Source organism: Mustela nivalis (assembly GCF_964662115.1).
Source record: "Mustela nivalis genome assembly, chromosome: 17".
NCBI lineage: Eukaryota > Metazoa > Chordata > Mammalia > Carnivora > Mustelidae > Mustela > Mustela nivalis.
Window position 1 is genome coordinate 22,372,559 of NC_139036.1, and position 20,937 is coordinate 22,393,495.

The 20,937-nt window shown below is 55.0% G+C and overlaps 2 long non-coding RNA genes across 4 annotated transcripts; one reads left to right on the plus strand and one right to left on the minus strand.

Moving 5' to 3' along the window:
* Nucleotides 1-1,561: 1,561 nt before the first annotated feature.
* On the plus strand, nt 1,562-20,056 carry LOC309851742. Of its 3 annotated transcripts, none has more exons than XR_014304892.1 (4): nt 1,562-1,975; nt 16,217-16,422; nt 18,839-18,896; nt 19,532-20,056. It is a non-coding gene; the product is annotated as an uncharacterized lncRNA (long non-coding RNA). The 3 variants fall into 3 exon arrangements; XR_014304893.1 differs by having other exon boundaries at nt 19,659-20,056; XR_014304891.1 differs by having other exon boundaries at nt 18,839-20,056.
* On the minus strand, nt 7,474-14,806 carry LOC309851749. The gene is made up of 3 exons (XR_014304906.1): nt 14,693-14,806; nt 14,216-14,353; nt 7,474-12,987 (listed from the first exon to the last, which is right to left on the minus strand). It is a non-coding gene; the product is annotated as an uncharacterized lncRNA (long non-coding RNA).
* Nucleotides 20,057-20,937: the final 881 nt, after the last annotated feature.

Consider the following 20,937-nt stretch of genomic DNA (forward strand, 5'->3'; position numbering starts at 1 on the left):
GCAGGGAGATTTCAAGCTCAGGGAGCAAATCTTAATCTTCTGCAGGCTTCTCTGGGATCAGCACTGGGGTAAACCCATTACATCCCTGCCCTTTCATCCCCCCAGGGCACCGGCTCCTCCAGGCCCCTCCAGGCTCCGAGATCCAAAGGGTTTGTCAGATTTAGAGAGAGCAATAAAAGGGGAAGAAAAAGCAGAGCATGAACCCCAGGCCCCCTCTAGCACCGGCAGCATCCCCAGCAATGTCAGTGCATCTTCCTCTTTCTTCCCTTCTAATCCTAGGCTCCCACAAAACAGGGATTATAGACACTTGGGGCCCACTGCTCACCCTGCCCCAGCACTGAGCACCTCTGCCCACACCTGGCCACCATCTGCCCTCCATCCCTCCCAAAGCTGCTCTCTCCTGCACTTCTGTCTGTCCAGCCCCAGACTCTCCCCTGCATGGAGGGAGCTGGCCAACTGAGCAGATAAAGCACTTCTCTTCCATCACAGTGAGGTTTTAAGGCATGTTTTGGGTTGGTGAGGCCAAGAAAAAGACAGGAACATAGCCAATATCTAGATGAGGCCACAAACAGGTATGTCTCGTGATTTTCTTTAAATTAAATCAGACTCCAGCTCCAACGGAAGAGAAGCAGGGGGTACTGCATCTCAGTGGTGATCTGGGCTTTTCCATCATTCCCTCTTACTTCCTTCTCCATGTTCCCTGGAATCCTGGCCATCTTGAGGGTAGGCATCTTGGCAGAGGCCCGCGGATGCCCCAGATCACTCTCAGATGAGACAGGCCGTTACTCCCCGACGTCCTGGCGTTTCTAGAGAGAGTGGGTCAGCAGTTCCCCACAAAGGGGATTCCGCTGACTTCTGACCCCTTTCCAATCTTGGGAAAGCTGTCGCCGGCCCTCTCAGTTTTTCTCTACCACCCTTCCTCCCCACAGTCCCGCTAAAGGAGATCGGGTTTTCGGAAAGCAGAGCCAGGAGAAGAGGTGGTCTGCAGGCAACTGGAAAGAGGGGGTGGGGATGGGTAGAAAACACAAAATTAACATCTCTACAAAGCACGCTGCGGGGTACCGTTGCGCTTGGCGCTTTACATTTATTATCTTGGTTGGCCACGCAAGGTCCCAGGAAGCGTCTGGATGGCTCCGGGTTCCAAATGGGGAGGTTGAGGCCGGCCGCCGGAGAGCTCCACCCGGGCGGGGACACGGCCTAGGAGCAGCGTGGCCGGCAGGGGGCTCTCCGCGCCGGCCTTCGCGGGAGGACGCGCCGGCAGCCGCTCGGACCGGTCAGAGGAGGAAAAGGGAAAATTACTGGAGCTCGGGGGCGGGAAGGGCTGCGTGACTGGGACGAAGGCACTCGAAACTGTCGAGTCGGGCCCCTCGCGTCCGGACTCGACCCCTGGGGCGGCTCGGGCAGTCCGGGAGAGGGGCACCCAAGCCACCTCCCCGCCCCCGCCCGTGTGTCCTCCAGCGGGTGCCGCAGCCGGGAGCGGGCGCCGCGGCCGGGGGCGGTGCCGCCGGGGGGCGGGCGGAGGGCGGGCCGGGGCGGGGCGCCGTCCGCTCGGCTCCGGGAGGCGGTGCGGGCGGGCGCTGGTCGCGTCCGCTCGCCGGGAGCCGCGGGACGCGCAGCCTTCCTGATGTGTCACCAGCACGTGGAGCTAGCTAGGGCCCAGCGAGCGGGCGGAACTCCCCTCAACTTTCGAGGGGTCTCGCCGCCCAGCTCTTCTCCCCGCAGCGCCGGGCTCGCGGTCTTTGGCGGGGGCGGGGGGGCGGCGGCAGCGGCCCCGGGTCCCGGCAGGTTGAGCGAGGCCCCGACCCCTGGCCCCGCGAGCGCGGGACAGCGGGACGTCGGGGCGCAGAGTCCGGCCTCAGCTACTTCCCCGACCCCCGGCGGTGGCGACCCGGGCTCTGCGGTGCGGGAGGGCGCGGCCTGCGGTGGGAGGTGCCCTGCCCGCGGCTCGGCCCCAGCCCCGCGGATCAGAGCTCAGGTAACCGAGGGGGCGCGGAGCTGGGCCTCGCGGGCGCGGTGTGGGATCGGGGCGAAGTTTCTCGTTGTGTGACTCGAGCGCTCTTGGCTGGGTGTGCGGGATCAGGGAAGGCTGGGTCCCCGCAGCACCCCCACGCCCAGCGCTGTTCCTCGGCCTGCGCCGCGGTGGCCTGGAAGCCGCGGCGCCGAACGTCGTGTAACTCTTCGGGAGCTGGTTTCGGAGCCCGCGGGCCGTGGTCGGGCGGGGCGGGTACCTTCTTTGGCGGACGCCGCTTGGGGGAAAGAGCTTCGGCAGAGCAGAGCGCCTTGGAAAGCGGGTGGCGGGATCCAGCCCAAGGAAGCCCGTCGGGGACGCGCCCGCAACCGAACTCGGAGATGCGGGGGAGCTGAGGGCTGGGTCTTTGCGGGCGAGATGAGGGTGTCGGTTCAACTGGCCTACAAAGTCCCAGTCCTCGGCCCTCAGGACCGGCGGCTTCTCCCAAGCTACAGGCAGGCACGGCAGGAGCCGAACCCAGGCGGGAGTGTGGACCCCTGCCGATGGCCACCTCCCGGGGCCACTCTGGAGAGGGGGTGGCAAGGGGCGCTCGGTGCGGGCTCTCTGGGCAGATTCGAGGGATCCCTGTGCTTCGCAGGAACAGTGGGAACGTGCTCAGAACTTTAAGTCGGTCACTGTGTGCGGTCGGTGTCGGGTCCGTGTTCTTCGGGTGGAGCTCGTTCCCGCCAGGGCGGACGTGGGGTGCGGGGAGACGCAGCGTCCTGTTCCCCGGCTCCCCACGCCCGGCGGTAGCTTTGTCCTGCCGTACTTCCCAGAGCAGGTACCTTGAGCGTGAAAGTGGGGAGGATCGCCCTATTTCTGGAATTGTCTCTCGAGTGGGGAGATTGGACGGGATGTGGCGGTTTAGCCTCGGTGGAGGGGGAAGCCCCTGCTGCCCCTCCCTCCCACCGTCGTTTCTTCAAAGATGCATCTTTGTGGGAGTGTTCTTTTGTTCCCTGATCCTGTGCCACCTAATGTTGACCGCCCAAGTCAAGTTTTATGCCTCTTAAACCCTCTGCCCTGTCACTTTGTTCTAGCCCTCCAAAAGAAAAAAGCCCACCCAGCCCCGGAAACCTCGAGTTTGTTGGGTGTTGGAACTTCTAGTTTATTTTTATTTATATTGTGTCTTGGTTCTCTGGGTGGCGGGGGCCTTGAGAAAAACATTTGGGAACATTTGGGAACTGAGCTTTGTGAAGGGCAGGCTGACAAAACGGGGCACCTTGGGGCACCCTTCTGCCTGACTTGGGAAAACTGGAGGGTTTTCTAGAAGTAGGAGGAGGCTGAGGGAGAAAGCAGCCCAGCCAGGTTGGCCCACCTCTCTGAAAGTTGTGCAAAGACCCCATCTGGAAGGTTTTTCCACAGGCTTCTGTGGGCTTAGTATAGAGTGGGCTTTCCTGGAACCCAGTGTAGCTGCTTTCCATGTTTGGGTGGCTGTGTCGGGGTGAGGGGACCCCATGGGCTGTGGGGTCACTGGGGCAAGATTGGGCATGTTGAGTCCAGGAGTGGGCACAGCCTTGCTCTGTCGTCAGCCTGTGTGTTTTCAAGTGTGAGCTTTGTCCTGTGTGCCCTAATTAGTGTAAGCACAGATGCCAGAACTATTGGAAAAAGTTTGGTCTTACATCTAAATGCACAAGTATCTTAAATTCTCCTTTTTGAGGCAAAAGAGTCTGGGAGCAGGCTGGTGGGAGCTTCAGCAGGAGGCCTTCCCTATTTAAGAAAATCAGTCTCCTCTTCAGAGTACTAAACCAGGTTGGGAAAACAGAGTTTTCTCCCTTTGAACCCATGCCTGTCCCGGCCCTGGGGATGAGTCTCTTAAACTAAATGAAGTCCATGGAAATCTCCAGAATGTTGTGGTCGCAGAATTGGCCTGGAGTGATTGGATGCAAAAAAGCTGATTTGCAGCCACCCTGGAGGGGATAGACATGGGAATAAGCAGTGTCCCCAGCTCTCCTGGCCTGGTTCAGGTGGCTGGCAGTTTCCCCTCCGGCGTAACAGGGGCTGACCTGGGTTTTAGGGCTTTTTAGGAAATGGCTTAGTGTTTCATTGCTTTAGGGGAAGTGAGTGATTACGTTTTTCCTTCTTGGGATTTTTCCTTTGCAAAGTGTGACTGAATCGGCAACACAGTGCACTGGCCTGGCCTTCAGCAGCTGATTTGTGCTTTATTGTGTTGTATTTAGGAATTGGTCTTTGGTTGAGAGCCTTTGGATTTTGCTGTCCCTTTTGAATTCTCATAGTCTCCTGAAACAGATGCCCCCCACCCCCACCCCTCCCTCGAGTCCCTCCCTCCCTGTTAGCCAGGTCCCTCTCGGCTCCAAGGGAAAGTGGCTGACATGGGCAGATTTGTGTGCCCTGGAGTGGTCTTCTGGAAGTGTCTGAATTCAAAGTGGAAAGCTGGTGGGAGGGACGGGTTTCAATCAGACCCCCAGGGTGACCCACAGAAGACTTAAAATCCAGCTGGACTCCTGGTCCTGCCTCCTGGGAGGAAACTTGTATTCCCTCAACTCTTAAGTAGATTGCAGCCTGGTGAATAATTAACCTTGCCCTTGCAGCGCCTTTTTTTTTGTTTTGTTTTAAAGAAAAATCCAGTCCCAACCTATGAAAGATTAAAGATCCGTTTTTGTCCAGCAGGATCAAGATTGGCAACAGAAGGGTTGGGAGAAGACAGCCCTCTCGTGTCCACCCTCAATGTCCTAGCCTCTCTGAAAGTTATGATAGTTAGAAATACCTCCAGTGTTTCCCTGGTGGTGGCCATCCCTGGGAGTGGCGTCTGAGCTGCTTCCCCAGGTCTCCCTCGGGCTCCTTGGCCTAAAAGCCAAGCTTTTTGAACGCCCAGCGAAGGTCAGGATTCTGTCCCCTGCTTTGCACTTTGCGTGGCCCTCACTCCTGCACCGAGTAGATTTGCTGCCTGGCCAGTCTGGGGCGTGGCTCAGTTCCTCTGTACAAAAGAACAGCGCTCCTAATAGTGATAGGTTCTGGAAAGAGTTGTCTGAGAAGCCAGGGGTCGTCTTGGGTTCTGCGAAGGGCGTTTCTGGAAGCAGCCTAGTGTGAGGGTCATGAAGACAGACCTGGGGTCCAGATGGGCTTGAGTTGGGAGTCCTAACTGCCACTTGCCAGCTGAGTGGCCTTGGACCAGTAACTTCTCTGTGCCCATTACTTCCCTTGTGAATGAGAGTTCACTACCTGTGTCGTCACGGCGTGGTGAGCTGTATAGGAAAAATGGAGGTTCACTGCCGGGCACACACCAGTGGACTTTTGACTGGTGCTCCTTTCCTCAGCTCTCTTATTTGGAATCTGCGTGTGTATACGTGTCTGTTGAGAAGGGTGCAGAGTGATGGAGACCTCATGCTGGTGGGTCTGGCCAGTTGCAAGGTTGTCTCTGTTGCTGTCTAATGTGTAGCCTTGGGCAAGTTACTTAACCCACTGGGAATGGCAGTTTTGTGATCCTAAGGTGGGGCTCATGCCTGGGAACCTCTTCCCTGGGCTCAGGCTTTCTTGTCTACCAGCCCCCTGCAGGGGATGGAGCCGGGCTGGGTTATAGCTGTAAGACAGGCATGGTCCTGAGCTGCCCACTGGGATTTGTCCTCTACCTCTGAGAGCAGCTGAGGGCTTCTGAGTCTTCTTGTGGAGGAGGCTGAGGCTCAGAAAGGGAGTGGCTTCCCCAGCATCTCCCGGCTGGCTGGGTGCAGTAGGACTTCCCAGGTCTGGAGCCAGCAAGTGTGAACAGGAGGTGGATGGGGCCCGCATTAGCCAGCACAGAGTCTTTAAAAAGTACCCTGGCTGTGCCGACGTGGCGGCCTTGGAACATAGGCTCTGCAGTACCTCCAGCCTGAAATGCCTGGGGACTCTGGTTCTGAAACTGAACACATTTTGTGAAAGGGCCCCGGAAAAGGTGAATTTCCACAGCTGCTCTTGGCTTGCTCGCTCATTGACCCAGTGGGCACGAGAAATGCACTCTGGTGGGACCAGTGAAGCAGGGTACAGAATCAGGGTGGGGGTATTGATGGAAGGAAATTAGTTAATATTCCAAAGTACACGGCAGGGTAATCAGCATGGGAATAAAAATCAGAGTTTTGTTGGACTTCCTTCTATTTTTTTTTTTTAATGGCTCAATGATGTTCTGATTTTTGAATTTCAAACCAGTGATTGAGAAAGACCAGAATCTCTTCAGTGCTTTCGAGGCCTTTGGGCAGTGGGCTAGGCTCACAGATGGGCCCCAGAGCAGGTGACTTCTCACCCACTGTGCAGCTCCCTCCCTCCTCCCTTTGGCACGGTCTGGGGAATTTGGAAATCTGGGGAATTTGGAAATCGCCCTGTAGTCAGACCGTTGTGTTTGCTGTCCAGGAGAACTGGGGAGGGAGGTGCTGTGTGGAAAGAACCATCTCCTGATCTTAATCTCTGCTCTGCCACTCTGGGCCCCAGAGTCCCCTTCTCTGTCCAGCAGGGGAATTGGACTGAATACAGCATTTCCCCCCACCTTATAGCCTTAATTTCCATGGTTCTGGACCACATTTTGGGCCAAGAGGCACGGAGGAGGGCACAGCTTTGGAACCTGGGGCTGCGGTTGTGGGGGGGGGGGGGAGGGACTCAGGAGATGTGCAGCTGGGAAATTTGGATCGGTCCATGAAGACTTTGTGGTTCATTCTCAGGAAACTCACTTCCTCTCACTGGATTTCTGCCCTGGGGGTGGGGGGGGTGGGGTGCAAGGGGAAAAGTAGCTTCTCCTTCTTGGTGACAGAGGCTTTCATTCCAGTCTGCAGTTTTCTCTGTTTCTGTGTCCTTTGCAAGGTAGATAGACCTCCCCCATTCTTCCTAAACACAAAGAAGTGGCATTGCTGCTTATCTGCTCATGGCACCTGGCTTTCCAGGAGATTGGGGGAAGACAAAATCCTTTCCTGCTGAAGGCTGGCATTGGTGAAAAGGCATAGGCCTTGCAGTTGGAAACCAGGCTCTCCCATGGATTCAGCTGAGTGACCTTGGACCAGTGACATGCCTTCTTGGGACTCAGTTTTCCTGGCTGCGATGACAGCGCACCGGCTGTATTTGATCAGAGGATCAAATGAGGATATGTGGGTGAAAGACCTGGGGCCGGGGCGGTGTGCACGGTGAGAGGGGCACAGGTATAGCTGTTCTCAGGGGACACCACAGTTCATCCCAGGACCTGTGGGGCCGGTGAAGAAACCGAGTGAGGTCAAGAAAGACGACTTGAGCCTGGCAAGCTGCTTGCTGGCTTAATATCTGGGGAGGAATATATGGGGAGAAAAGCAAGTCCTTGCTAGGGGAGGAGGGTGGGAGGAGAAAAGAAAGTCATTGCTTCTGGTTGGGGTGGGGGGGAGGGTGTCGCTGACTCTACCAGGGGTGGGTTCATGCCGTCCCTGTGCTCCAGCCTATGTGAAGAGACAGGTTAGTGGGAGAATCTCTTCCCGCACAGCTTGCTGTGGTGAGCTTTAAAACATGGGGAAAAAATGTGTCTCTGCTCTTGGAACTTTGAGGGTGATTAAGCAGATACTTGTTTTTTGTTTTTTTTTTTTTTCCCCAGATGTTATTTATTTGACACTCAAGAGAGACAGTGAGAGAGGGAGGCTGAGGGAGTGAGTGGTAGTGGGAGAGGAAGAAGCAGGCTTCCCAAGCCCTGTGGGGGGCTCGATCCCAGGACCCTGGAATCATGACCTGAGCTGAAGGCAGGTGCTTAACGACTGAGCCGCCCAAGTGCCCTAAACAGATAACTTGGAAGCAGGACTTGCATATGAGCAAAATGTTAGTCTCCAACTATATACCTGAGAAAAGTCAACCAGACCACTTGCTCCCAGCAGGTCCATGTGGAGGGTTCGCCCTCCCCTGGCCTCAGTCTCCCTCTTCCCCTCCCCACTGTCTCTGCTTCTTCTCTGTCTGGGGATAGCCTGCCTTCATTGTCACTCAGGTCTGGACGCACACTAACCTTGGCAAATCACTGAATGTTAAACATCTGGCAAAAGACCACATTTTGACAATGGGCCTTTTCTGTATAGATGATAGAGAAGGGCAGTGTCAGATGCTGGAAAACCACTTAAGCAATGACAGTGGAAAGGGGCAGGGTCCAGGATCCTGACTTGAATATGAGGGGTGGTGATGGGGGGGGGCTGCTCCTTAAATAGAAGGAGGTGGGAGGAGGCCCTGTCTGCAGGGCCTGAGTGGGGGAAGGGGGCTGCTGCCAAACTACCTTGGCATCCTCCCTTTTGTCCTTTTGGTGGATTTTGTTGTAATTAGACAAGTCGTGACAAATATCCCATTGCCCTTTGGGCTGGGGAGTTGTGAGGACTCCTGCCTGGAAACCCAGCCTCGTTCACTGGGGAGCCATAATTAGGCAAGAGAACAGTTCTCGGGCCCTTGATTCAATAAAGACCCTTTTATGATGTTGGTTTTTCCCAGAAAAATAATACCACTTTGCCCCGTTTATTGCATTTAGATGTGTAATCATATTAGAGCTAAACAGCCCGGGGGACCGAAGTTACGCAGTTGGGGTTTTCACCAAAGCCTGTTACCGGGTCTTCAGAGGAAAACCGTGTCCTCAGAAAAAAAGGAAAACGACAAGGAACGTTTTTGAGGATTTTTCTCTCTTGGCATTCAGAGGATATTTTCTTGCATCAGGGTGAGAGGTGGCCCAGGATGAAAACCAGAAAGTGAAACTAACTTGAGTGGCCCTTGTCAGTGCCGCCCCGGGTGCTCTGCGCAGCCCTGCCTGTGCCCAGGCCATGCGTGCCCAGCATGGTCCCTCCTTGTCGTGCAAATGGTATTCGTCAGATGGGCAGCACGTGCCCCGCCGAGGGCTGGAGGAAGTGCCAGAGAGAATGCCTGTGCCCTCTCTCCAACAGGAGTCGTGGTGTCCTAGCGCGTCTGCACCGCGGTGGCCGGGCTGAGGACGCTCGCGCTCACAGGTGGCAGGGCTTGGCCTGCCCAAGCCCCTCCCCCTGAAGGCTAGTAAGCCCTGACTAAATATAGTTCTGGAGGTCGCAGGCAGCTTTGATTGGTTGGGAGCGTTGGTCTGGCCGCGCCCACGGTCGCTGGCCACGCCCCTCCAGGTGGTTGGCTTTGGTGGGGGAATGCCCTATCCAAGGCGCTCTCTCCAGCGTGCAGACCCTCTTCGGCGGCCGCATCCCCTCTCACCTTCTTACCCCAGACGTTTTGTCAGGCTAACCGTGTTTCCCAATCCCGCCGTAAAATCCCTCCTAGAAATCTGCCCCGAGCCGGGTTAGGCAGAGCTCATCAGTGGAGCCCAGAACCTCTTTCCCAATTTGGGGTTTAGAAATCTCAGGCGATGAGGAAATTTCTGGGAGTCATTTGTAGGAGTGCTCTGTTAAGAAACAGAGGGTATGACATTTCAGAATGCTGAAACCCTGTTGCATGAAAAGGGGGGAATCCATTTAATTCCAGGACAGCTGATGGGAGTTACTGCTGAAATACTTTTATCACCCTTTACCGCAGAAATGCTGCATTTCATAGATGATTCCACTGTTTATAGATAATGGGTATTAAAATATTCTTCTGGTATGACTATTGTAAGGTTTGAGGGTTTTGGTTTTTCAGACTTACTAGACTTTCTGGATGTTTTACACTCTGGAAGAAGTGCTGTTGAACTATATATACGTAAGAATAATCTATACTGGGTTGTTGGGGTTTTTTTTTTTTTTTTACTTCTCCAAAGTAATATAATTAGGACATCTGAAACCAGATTACCTAATTAGTACATTTTTCTAATTAGCTGTTAGGAACTTGGGATGATATAAATTATTGTACATTTCCAGATGGAACTTTAACCACAGGGAGGTTTGGAGCAAGTACCCACAGAGGGAGAAAATCATGTGTTTTCCGTTTTGGCTATCACCCCCTCACCTGTTCCCCACAGAACACCTCATGTGCCTTCCCATGTGGCAGCCGCAGTGTCCAGACAGCAGTTTCATTTTCCTTATCTCAGGTAAATAGAATTGGAAACCTTTCTCGTCTATGTCAGTTCTTCTGACAGTGGAGCAGGTCCATGAAGGCAGGGTTCAGATACTACTTTTAGACATTTGTCCGCAGTAATGTTAGTGGCTGTTCTTTGAGGAAGAACGTTCTGGTGATCTAGTTCATTTAGTTTGTATTGTTGTATGCCTCCTGAGTGCTTGCTTTTGTGCCTGGTGGCTGTGGGGCGGTCTTTGGGGAATGAAGCCAGGACCCAGCTTTTGTCCTTTCTTGGGTGCAGGCTGTTCTTGGGTGCAGGCTCCTGGTCCTTAGGTGAAATTCCAAATGCAAGAAAACTGCAAACCAAAAGTTTGTTGTTATAACTAATATCGTGGGAAAACCTGACCCACATGAACTTGAGACTACGAGAGTCCCTCTCTCTCTCTCGGGCAGTGTGAGTATGTGTGGTTTCACTACAGAGAGATGAGTGTGTTCCATTAGGGGTGCTGCCCTGCTGGGGTGTGGCAAAACAGGCGGTATGCGCACCTCATGGCTTTTTTAAACCCTGGAAAATTCTGAAATATGTGTGGTCTGAGGGCTCCAGGGGAGAGCGCGCAGGTCTGAGTCCAAGCCCAGCGATGGGGGGGGGGGGTGGTTAGGGCCCCAGCCTTTGTGGGGTGTGTTTCTCCTTCAGCACACCCGAGCAGCAGGCCTCAACGGTCCTCAGAGCCCTTCCCTCATCAGGCCTCAGACTCCACGGAGACATCCAGAAAACCTCCAGTGAGGTTTTCCTCACTGTTGTATTCTGTGGAGCACACTAGGTCCTGAGTGAATACTCACTGGAAGCAGGTGTCGGCGAAGTTGCCCTGTGAGGAGCCAAAAAGGGTTGCTCCCTGTGGCAACTCTGCTCTTCTCTTTCCGTGTGAAAGCAGTTGTCGATGCTGCCTGAATGACTACACCTGTGTTGTAATAAAACTAGATACAGAAACAAGAAGGGGTCTGGGTTGGGCCCCCCACCCCCGGTCTGCCAACCTCTGTGCGAAGGATAAAGGCATCTTTAAACCTAGACTCTTCTTTTCTGTAGGGTTAGCTGAGCTGTCTGCATGCCTTCTCGGCTTCTCTTGTTTCCCTCCCCCGTGGAGACTCCCTTAAAGAGATAAAAGCTGTGGCTCTGATGGACAACCCACGCCTGGCTTTGGTTCTTCCAGAAGGTCTGGAGCTGTGGATGAGAGGAGGGCGCCGTCTCCCTGAAGCAGCCTCATTAGCGGCCGTGGGTGTTTGTGTGGCAGATGCGCTCAGGCTGCGGGCCAGCCTTGCCCCTGGGCACTTGGACCTCCACTCGCTGATGAATTTTGGGGGGCAGTGCTGAGCCTACCCCAAGGCACGCTGGTCAGTCGGCATTGGGCCAGGCAGGGCTAGAGAGTTTGTGGGGTGGGGGTGGGGAGCAGAAGAGGTGAGTATAAGCATTCAGGAGCTGAGGTGTTCTTAGCAAAAGAATTTCTGGCTGAGAGAGATTGGTTATCGTAAACCTAGGGATTCTGATGGATGAATACGGGTCTCCTGGCTTTGTTCATCCCAGCCTGTGGACAGCCAGTAGGGAGGGATGGGGCCCCCACGTCTAGGAAGGCTTTCTCCCACCGCAGAGGCTCCGGGCCAACGAGCCCTCAGGCTTCCACCTCCAGAGCAGCTGTCCTGGAGCTGACGGGGTGGGTGCTGGAAGGAGGCCCTGCAGGCTGGCTCCCCAGAGCCGGAGCACCAGCGACCCTCCACCTGGCCTGACCCAGCTCACTGCTGGGGAAGCTTGGCCCCTGCCTTGAAGTGTGCTTCGCCCCTCCAGGCCCCAGGACCACCCTGTCTCAGCCGGCCTCCGCCGCAGGCCCCAGCACCCACCGTCTGTGTGCTCAGTAGCTTCTCTGGAGGGGGGCTTCCCCCAAGACATTTCGGGACTCTTGCCCTGCGCCTGACCACTTCCTTCCCTCGGCAGGGTGGAACTGGCACATTTCTTTCTAAAGCAAATTCCAAACAAGGGCTGATAACTCTGCTTGGCTTTTCTTTTTCCTTCCACCATGGTTTTGTGGGTTGCTGGCTATTTTAGGGACGCCACACTCAGAGCGGAGCCTCCTCATGGTGTAGCGACTCTGGAAGCCTGGATGGCTTTTCACCCCCAGCGCCTGGTCATCCATGTGTGATCAGTACAGGCCAGGCTCAGGGAAGGCCCGGGGAACAGGAAGGGGTGAGCTCTACTGTCCGCCGTGCCTAAGTGGGTCACTTTCATACCCCTAGCACGGCTTGTGGGGGGCAGTCTCTGGCCACGACCTGGGGCAGCCCCTCACCCTCACACTGACCTCACCGCGTTATTGAACACCTGCGTCAGAGACTGCCTGAGTGGGCGGCCTGGAGCGTTGGTGCCCAAGCATCACACAAAGAGCCTGTTTGCAAAGCGGACTGGGTCCCTGGGAACTACCTTCGGTGATCCGTGCTTGTGACAGGGATGTATGTGGTTTCAGGACTGCGGGGCCCAGGACGGGGGGCAGGAGGTAAAGCTGCTTCGCAAGCATGGGGTCAGGGTGAGCCGGGAGAAAGAAAGAGGCGCTGGGCGCAGAAAGAAAGGTCACCCAGAACAGGGAAGCTGAGTGGAGAACACAGCAGGGGGTGGGTCAGGATGGCTCCCCCCCATGGAATGTTCTGGGCCAGGCAGAGTTCTAAGCCTTTGATAGGAATGAACTTTAATCCTGCCAGCCACCCCTGAAACAGGTAGGTACCCCGATCTTGCAGAGGAGCCAACTGAAGCATAGTGGGTTGGAGAGCCCAGCAAAGGTTCTGTGGCCGGGAAGCCGGGCTGGATCTCACCCTCTTGCTCCGTCTCCCATGGAACCAGAGCACCCCAGGTGCCAGGACCTGTTCACACAGAATTTGTGCAAACCTCAGGCTGGGACTTCTGAGCGCGCCAAGCATGGTACCATCCTGCCATCGAATGGTCCAGATGGCTTCAGTCCTCATGTGTGGGGGACAGCTTGGCTTTTGCCGGAGGAGTGTATGGCTGTGATCTTGGTTAGGGCAGAAGGCTGTGGGCAAGAGGACAGTTGTCATGACCTAGTTGGGCGAGGGCGAGACTCTAGCCCGGCGGCTGGGTTTCTGGACACACTTCCTCTTAGTCTGAACCAGGAAGGACCTGTGGTGTGGGGCAAAGGCTCAACCCTAGTGTCAGGAAGCCCCGAGGTCTGTGGCTGGACCCCTGTCCCGGGTGCTCTTCCCAAAGGGGAAGAACTTCCATGACGTGAGTCTTTGGCAACTTCTAGGGCGCTCCTGGCCCAGCCCCTGCCCTTGGGGTCTGAGGGGAAGGGGGGGAAACTGCTCGGCGAGGGTGATACACTTCTGTCAGGAACCTGCTGAGTGCTTTGTATACTTGCTCCTTTCTACCCGCATACCACCCCGTAAAGTGGGCTGCTTATTCCTGTCCACAGATGAGAAGACCAAGGCACAGAGAAGCAAGGTAACTTATATATGGTCACACAGCAAGTAAACAGAGCGTGGCACCAGGTTGCCTTCACCACAGCGGGGCCGCACAGCCCCACTGGTGACAGGCCCCTGAGGGATATGTGCCGTGTCAGGCTGGGTCGGGGGTGGAATTCAGGCTTCAGGGCACAAGTTACCTACTGCGGGGTGGTATTCTGTACCACGAGGTTCAGAGGAGTCAAAATCCCAGGGTCTGTGGAGGGGGGCTTCTGCTGCCCCAGAGGCCTGCCTAGACTGGGGAGCAGAAGGGCTCATCCCATAAAGAAGGACCATAAACCAGGCTCTTGATTCTGGAAGCCCTTCTTATCCTCCCACAAGAAAAGCAATCTGTCACCATTCTCTCCCCTTTCTTCTTGGCCCCTTTCTGATTATCCTTTCACACCCCCCCCAACAGTGTCCCCCAACCTGTGCTCCCCAACAGAGCCTGTCAGCTGGTGGATTTGAACCTGAGTACCATCCGGGACTTAACAGCTGTCTTTGCCCATCATAGGCAATTTTTGTAGGAGTCGGGGACCTGTTGATCAGGCCCACCTGACACAGTCGCCTCCTCCAGAGCCCACCTCTGAGGAAGGGCTAGAGCAGGGGAAGGCTGGATGGATCCCACGGCGTGCTCTTTCTCGCACACCGCACTTCTTGCCTCCCACCAGGGACAGAGCACCACCGGGGACAGGACTGTGGCTGGGAAGCCGGGAGCTGGGTCTCGCCCTCTCGCTCTGTCCCCAGCAGAGCCAGGGGACCCCAGGTGCCAGGACCCGCTCACACAGAAGTTGTGCAAACCTGAGGCTGGGGCTTCTGAGTGGGCAAAGCATGGTGCCATTGTGTCGTCGAATGGTCCAGATGGCTTCGGTCCTCGTGTGTGGGGGACAGCTTGGGTTTTGCTGGAGGAGGGTATGGCTGTGGTCTTAGGGCAGAAGGCTGTGGGCAAGAGGACAGTTGTCAGAACCTAGGTGGGTAAGGTTTTTCAAGAGCTGACCCTTTGGTTCCTACAGGAGAACTGAAATTCTCTTACTGCCTCTGAAAGGGGAGAGACCACTGGGAGCTCAGTTCCCCTTGGGTCCATTTTGGAGACATGGTCACCAAGCCCAAAGCTGGAGGGACCAGAGTTCAGGTCCCCTCTGACTCTGAGTCTTTTGTCTCTCAGCTGTTCTTCGAGAGGGTTTTAGGAGTCAAGCCACTATGACTCCCACCCCACCCCCCATATCCTCCTCTCTAAGGACCTAGCCTGGCCTCCCAGGAAGTCTGGAGCTGACTCGCCTGCGTTCCCATTGCCACGTCAGGCCTGTGAATTTCCCTTGGCTCGGCCGGAGCTCAGTCTCTACAAGAGGGTCCACGCCCCATAGGAGAAGACGGGGGCCAGATGACCCTTCTCACAGGTCTTACTGCATTCCCTGCTTCTTGGGACTGCCCTCAGCCACTTGGGATTCTGGTGCATTCCAGTCTCCCGCTCTCTGTGGGCAGAAAGTGCTGGGTTTAGAGCTGGCTCGGGGTGGAGGAAAGGCTGGTCATTCCTGAGCATGCTGTGGGGGCAGTGAGGCTGGCCTCACAGAGACTGCCAGCTGCCCTACCCCCCACAGAGCCTTCAGGGGCCAGAGGGTGGTGGGTGGCCCGGTCCCGGGTCTGGTGAGGGGACGCCCTCTCCACCTCGGCTCCCCTGGGCCGACCCGTGGATTGCTTACTTACCTGGAGAGCATTCAAGGACAGCAAGAAAAATGAGGGACTTTCAGGGGCAGCTGTGTTTTCTGACTCAGTCATAATGCCCCTAAAAATCCTTATTGTTCTTGCAGTATGCATCAGACAGTGGCCACCAAGCCACCCCTCCTCACCCGCCCGGCAGCTCTGTGACAGGAAGGGCTTCCTGGGGTCTGACTGGGACGTCCTCCCCTGTCCTCCTGAAATGAGAGCAAATTATTAAAAACAATTCTGTTGGGCCAGTGCCTTGATTTGCATATATTTTTACAATTTCTTTCTTTCTCTCTCTCTCTCTTTTTTTTTTTTTTGTGGAGGCTGAGCATTGAGATAGTCCTGCACAGACTGGAACTCAGGAGAATACAGCATCTCCCCAGTTTGCATGCAGTGAAGGTTCTGGGAGCCTGGCGGCATGTGTGGGGCCCAGAGATGGGCGCCTTAGGGGGCCAGTTATATCAGGAGCGGCAGTTTTGGGCTTGCCAGGATGCTCAGCTCTCCTGAGAAGTTGGAACCGATTAGGGGCAGGAAATCATACTATGTTTTAAAAAACAGAGGGAGCCCAGCCCACTCCCTGAGAGCCATTTTGAAAATAGGATCCTGGTGGATTCAAAGGGCTTCTCCCCCCCAACCCCTGCTGTGCCCCCACCTGGCTTGTTCTTGGCTGGATGTTCTCTGTCCCAGGTACACCTCCTGGGAGCTCCTCACGTCTCAGCAGGTGCCCCCCCTTAACGTTTCCAGCCCATCCGATGGATAGGTTGGCTGAGCCAAGACCTTGTCTTGGGTGGATTTGGGGTTGCTTGCTGGGGGGCTGTTGAGAAGAAATACCAGAATTTGTGACCTGTCCCTCTCAACGCAGGAATGCCAGTTCATAAGAAGGCCCCCAGTTCCCAAAACAGAATCTGCCCCCCTATCCCCGCCGCTGCCACCACCCCTAGCTGAGGCCAAGCAGGTGGCCTGCCCATGCATAGACAGACAGGGAGGTGAACAGGCAGGAGACAGGACTCTGAGCTCCTGGGGTCCACCCCTGAGTTCCTCGCGACCTCACAGGTCAGCAAGGGAAATTAATCCTCTAGGTATTTCTTGGGTTTCCAGGTGCAGACTCAACAATCTCTGGTCACCGGAGAAGATGGCTGTTTGCAGGACCCTGACCACAAGACCATCCTTCTGGCCAGTCTGGCCCCTTGCTTTTTAGGCTCTGGTCATCTCTCCATACCAGCTGTCCCAGAGGCCATTTTAGACGGCTGGGTTTGCTCAGGAGCCTCAGCGTTCTTCTGTCCAGGAGAAGGGACAGCATCAAGGTAAAGGTTAACGTGAGGTTGGGGGCGGGGGCAGGGTGCAGAGTGATGTTTATGGCTGCCTGGTAAGAAGTGGATGGAGCTTTTGCAAAATGAGATTCTCACCACCTACAATGGTTGTAGGGTACTTGGTCATTCCTCATAGCTAACTTTAAAATCAACTGTCCCTCCCTGAGGCCCCTTTGCCCTGCCCTTCCATTCCCTGCCCAGAGATGCTTGAGTGTGTTCCATATGCTTGAGTGTGTTCCTCTTCCTTTACAACAAAAAGCTTGCCCCCCCCAAATTTTTTTTAAAAGGTCGTACATGAAAAATAAAACTGAGTCCTATGTCCTCCCCAACTGTACTGCCTTCCACTGTAGAGAATTTTAAAATACAGAAGGCTGAAAAGGCTTATAAAAATGCCCATGCCTAGAGATAATGTCTGCTAATGAAAGAGATCCTTCTAGCACTTTCCCCTATGCACATACACACCCCCACCCAGTTAGCAGGATTGGGGTTTTTAAAAGGCGTGAGGCTTATAAGCCATTTGAGCAATGGCCCTGTGCCCTTGGGAGCCGGAGTCTCTCTTCTTTTTGCCAAGTGGGATGGGCTGATCGCCTGCAGCCAGGAAGCTCTGTGGCGGGTTATTGGAGGCACACGAGGTCTCTCTTCTAAACCAGGATTAATGAAATTGGTGAGGAAGCTGGAGCGGCAGGGTTTGTCCTGATTGATCTCCAAGTGGGCAGCTGCTCTGCTTCTAGACCCTGGTGGCCTTAAGAATCTAGGGAGCCTTTACAAACATCAGTGCCTGTCCCTCCTCCCCAGCAAGGCAGGTTGGACTTGGGTTACCAAGGATGGGGCAGGTTGCACCTAGGGTCTGGTATCTGCCTCTGCTGTTCTTCTGTTAAGCAGCCGGAGAACTGTCCGTCTCCATGGCCACACGTTAGAGCTGGAAGATTCTTGTGGCTCTGCCTTCAGAGTCTGATCAAGGAGGTGTGACCAGTAGGCAGCACTTTCTCTGTACTCAGAGGCACAGAGTAGCACAGAGTAGCTACTCATTGAGTAGCACAGAGGCCCACCGGAAGACACAGCTGGGATGGGGCAGAGCTGGGGTCAAAGCTATAGTTCCAGACTCCCGAGGCAGGTGGTTTCAGTGATAATTACTGGTAATGAGCATATGGTCCTAACAGGCGTAGCGTGATGCTTACTGATACTTAAGCATAAGGTTGGATGCTACTGTCTCACGGAGGAGGTAGGTGTCTGCACTCCAGGGAGGTTGGCTTCCTGTCCTCAGGTCTTCCTGATGGGAATTGCCCCTGGCCAGCCAGCACCCACAGTGGCCCCCATGCAGGCTGCCGTGTGGCCTGGGATCCCAGCTCTGGGCAGGGAAAGACTGAATCCCATTTTCAGAACATACCAGAGGCGTGGCCAAGGTGCAGCAGCTGGGGGGTGAGGCAGAGGCCCCCAGTTCCCTGCTCCTTGCCTGGACAGGGGTGTCTAGGAAGGGACCAAGCCTACATGGGGCTTGCTTATCTGTACCCTGCTCTGAGCTGGCAGCCCTCAGGGTCAGGACCCCTGCTAGGGGGGTTGCCTGGGTCTCCAGAAGGCTGTCCCTGCCCCTCCCTCCTTCCTGCAGAGCTAGTCTCCAGGAGCCTGGCCAGAGGGCCACCGGGCAGGCTGCCAGTGCGGGGAAGTCATAGGCAGGCACACTGTGAGCTCCAGGAAGCCGTCGGCTGTTTCTGGACCCGTCTGCAGAGCTGGAGGGCCGGCCTGCCTCAAACATGATGGGTGCGGCCCGGAGCTGAGAACACAGCTTTCCCAGAGCCCAGCAGCTCTGGGTCAGGCCCATGGGCTTTCTTGGGCAACGAGGACCTGGGCCTTGGTCACATCTACCCTTGTTGGCCTTGGCTCTCTCCTCCCCAGTCGGGCTCTCCCCCTGCCCCCTACCAGCTGTTCTGCAGCAGACCACGCTCTTGGCAATGACATCCATTTAACCTGCTTCCCAGAAAACAGGATGGTTGGGCAGACAGATTCAGCCAGCACCTCGGTGGGAAACAGGGCAGTGGACCTCAGCTCAGGCTTTCCTTGCCCAAGCTCCTTGGGGGACTGACTGGGTTGGGAGATGGCCCTAAGCAGCCTTGGCTTACCGGGTCAGAAATAACCTCAGTTCAACTCACAGCCTCGAACGATCAGGCTGAGGCCAGAGCTTTGAGCTCCTGGAACTGGGGAGTGCCAGGGGGTGGGGGGATGGGGGTGGGGTAGTGGGGATAGTCCTTTGCCCTGGAATCTGATCAGGGGCAGCCATTTACCTCGGGGTCCTGGGTAAAGCCCCCCACTACTGAGTCTGTTGCCTCATTTGGTCAATGGGCATAACAGGGCCCTGTAGACATGTGTCTGAGTGCAAATACGAAGTCGTTGCTCCCTTTCTCACCCCTTCTAGGAGGACTCCAGCAGAGAACCCTGGGAGGTGTCTAGCATGGAGAAGATGCTCTCTTAATGTAGGTACCGTGCTCAGGAAGTGAGGTTTGATCTCAGTGTGTTGGATTGGTGCTTTCTGTCCTTAGCTCCACAGAGATGACCTTTCCTTCCTCTTCCTCTTCCTCTCTGGCCCTCCTGCCCTGGCTGGACCCTGTAGGGAGGATGGCTCGGGCTTGAGATGCTGCGGTTCCTTCAGGTCAGGCCTGCGGAGACCCAGAGCCCATGGAGGCCTCCTTCCCCTCCTTGACGTTCGTCCTGCAAGGCCGGACGCCAACTGCAAGGCGTTCCCTCTGGGCCTGGGCCAGAGGAGCTGTGGCAGAGCTCCTCCTCCTTGCTGGGTGCAGACAGCCCAGCACAGGCAGGAAGGGCCTTCTGTTTGCCATGGCTGGTGGGGAAGAGATTAGTGCTCGCTTTCTGTTTTGACTCTCGTATCGAACTAACAGGCAGGCTGTGACTTCGCAGAAAAGCACGCTTGAGCCTTGAATGAGTTTGGGCCCCTTTCCTAATGCCTGGCCCTTGTAGGGGTGGCTGGAGGTAGGAATGGACAATACCACCACCACCTGGGGATGTGGTAAAATGTGATGGCCATCTGTTGGCTTTCCCTACCCAGCGTCTACATCTCTTTCTCCTGATAAATACCTCTTCCCCTTCCCAGGATCACCTCTCACCCCCTTCAGCTTTAGAGGCAGGCATGGATCCCAGGATGGACACGGAGAGTGCCCTTTGGAGGTTTTGCAGCAACTGTGGGGAAAGAGGCATTTGTTTTTTGTGCGATTTGCCAGGTTGATGGAATGGCTGGTCACCATCCTGTTCTCTACTTGAGGTTGAAGCCAACAAAGAAGAAAAAGCTCAGAGATGGAGAGAATAGGCTGTCTGGATGTCAGCGAGCCCCTGGATCCAGCCATGCCTGAAGCTAACCATACCTCTGGATTAACCTGTTTATATGAGCCAATGCATGTCTCTTTTGCTCAAATCATCCTGAGTTGGGTTTTTGTCTTAGAAAGGGTCCTGATAAATCAGTTCTGAGGTATACTTGACATGCCATAAAACCTACCCATTTTGTCTACTGCCATTGAGATAGAGAACATTTCAAGCTCTGGGACCACCCCTGATCTGCCTTGGTTGTAGAGATTGATTTTGTCTTTTCTAGAATTTTGTATAAATATGATCGTTTACTGTATACTCTTTTGCATCTGGCTTCATTCCGCATGTCTTTGAGATTTCACCCATGCTGTGTGCCTTAGTAGTTCATGCCTTACTTCTGAGCCTTCTACCGTGGGGATGTATGAGTTTGTGCAACCTTTTTTTTTTTTTTTTTTAAAGATTGTATTTATTTATTTGAGAGAGAGACAGGGAGAGAGAGCATGAGTGAGGAGAAGGGCAAAGAGAGAAGCAGACTCCCCTGGAGCTGGGAGCCTGATGCGGGACTCGATCCCGGGACTCCGGGATCATGACCTGAGCCGAAGGCAGTCGTCCCAACTGTGCAACCTTTATAAGATGGTGGATAGTCAGGCTGTTCCCAGATTGTGACTATTATGAATAAAACTGTTTTGAACACTGAACCCAGGTCTTTGTGTAGGCATACGTTTCCATTTTTGTGCCTAGACATCAGTCTCACTTCACAGTTGAGGAGGCCAAGGGTCAGGAGGGTAGAATGACTTGTCCAAGGTCACACAGCTGAGGGCTCCTGTGGTTTGCACTAGGAACACAAAGGAGGGCAGTGATGCAGCTGGGTGCGTGGGGGTCCTTTAATAAATGACTTCAGACTGCTTGGGGAGGGGGCGTGTAGAATCACAGCTGCTCAAGAACATCATTGCTGTCGTTGCCAGTTGGGATGGTCAGAATGAGTTGTAGCCATGTTGTCTTTATCTTTTCATATCATTTGTTTCCTCTGTGGATGCTGCTGTGTGAGATGAGACCTACTAAACAGACTGCATTCGAGAAGCCAGAATCGACTTCCCCAATTATCTGAGCTGATAATCACCCAACAAGCTTGTACGAAGATTGGAGTTGAAGTCACTCCAGCCCAGACTGGAGACCTGCTTTTTTCTTTTCCTGGCT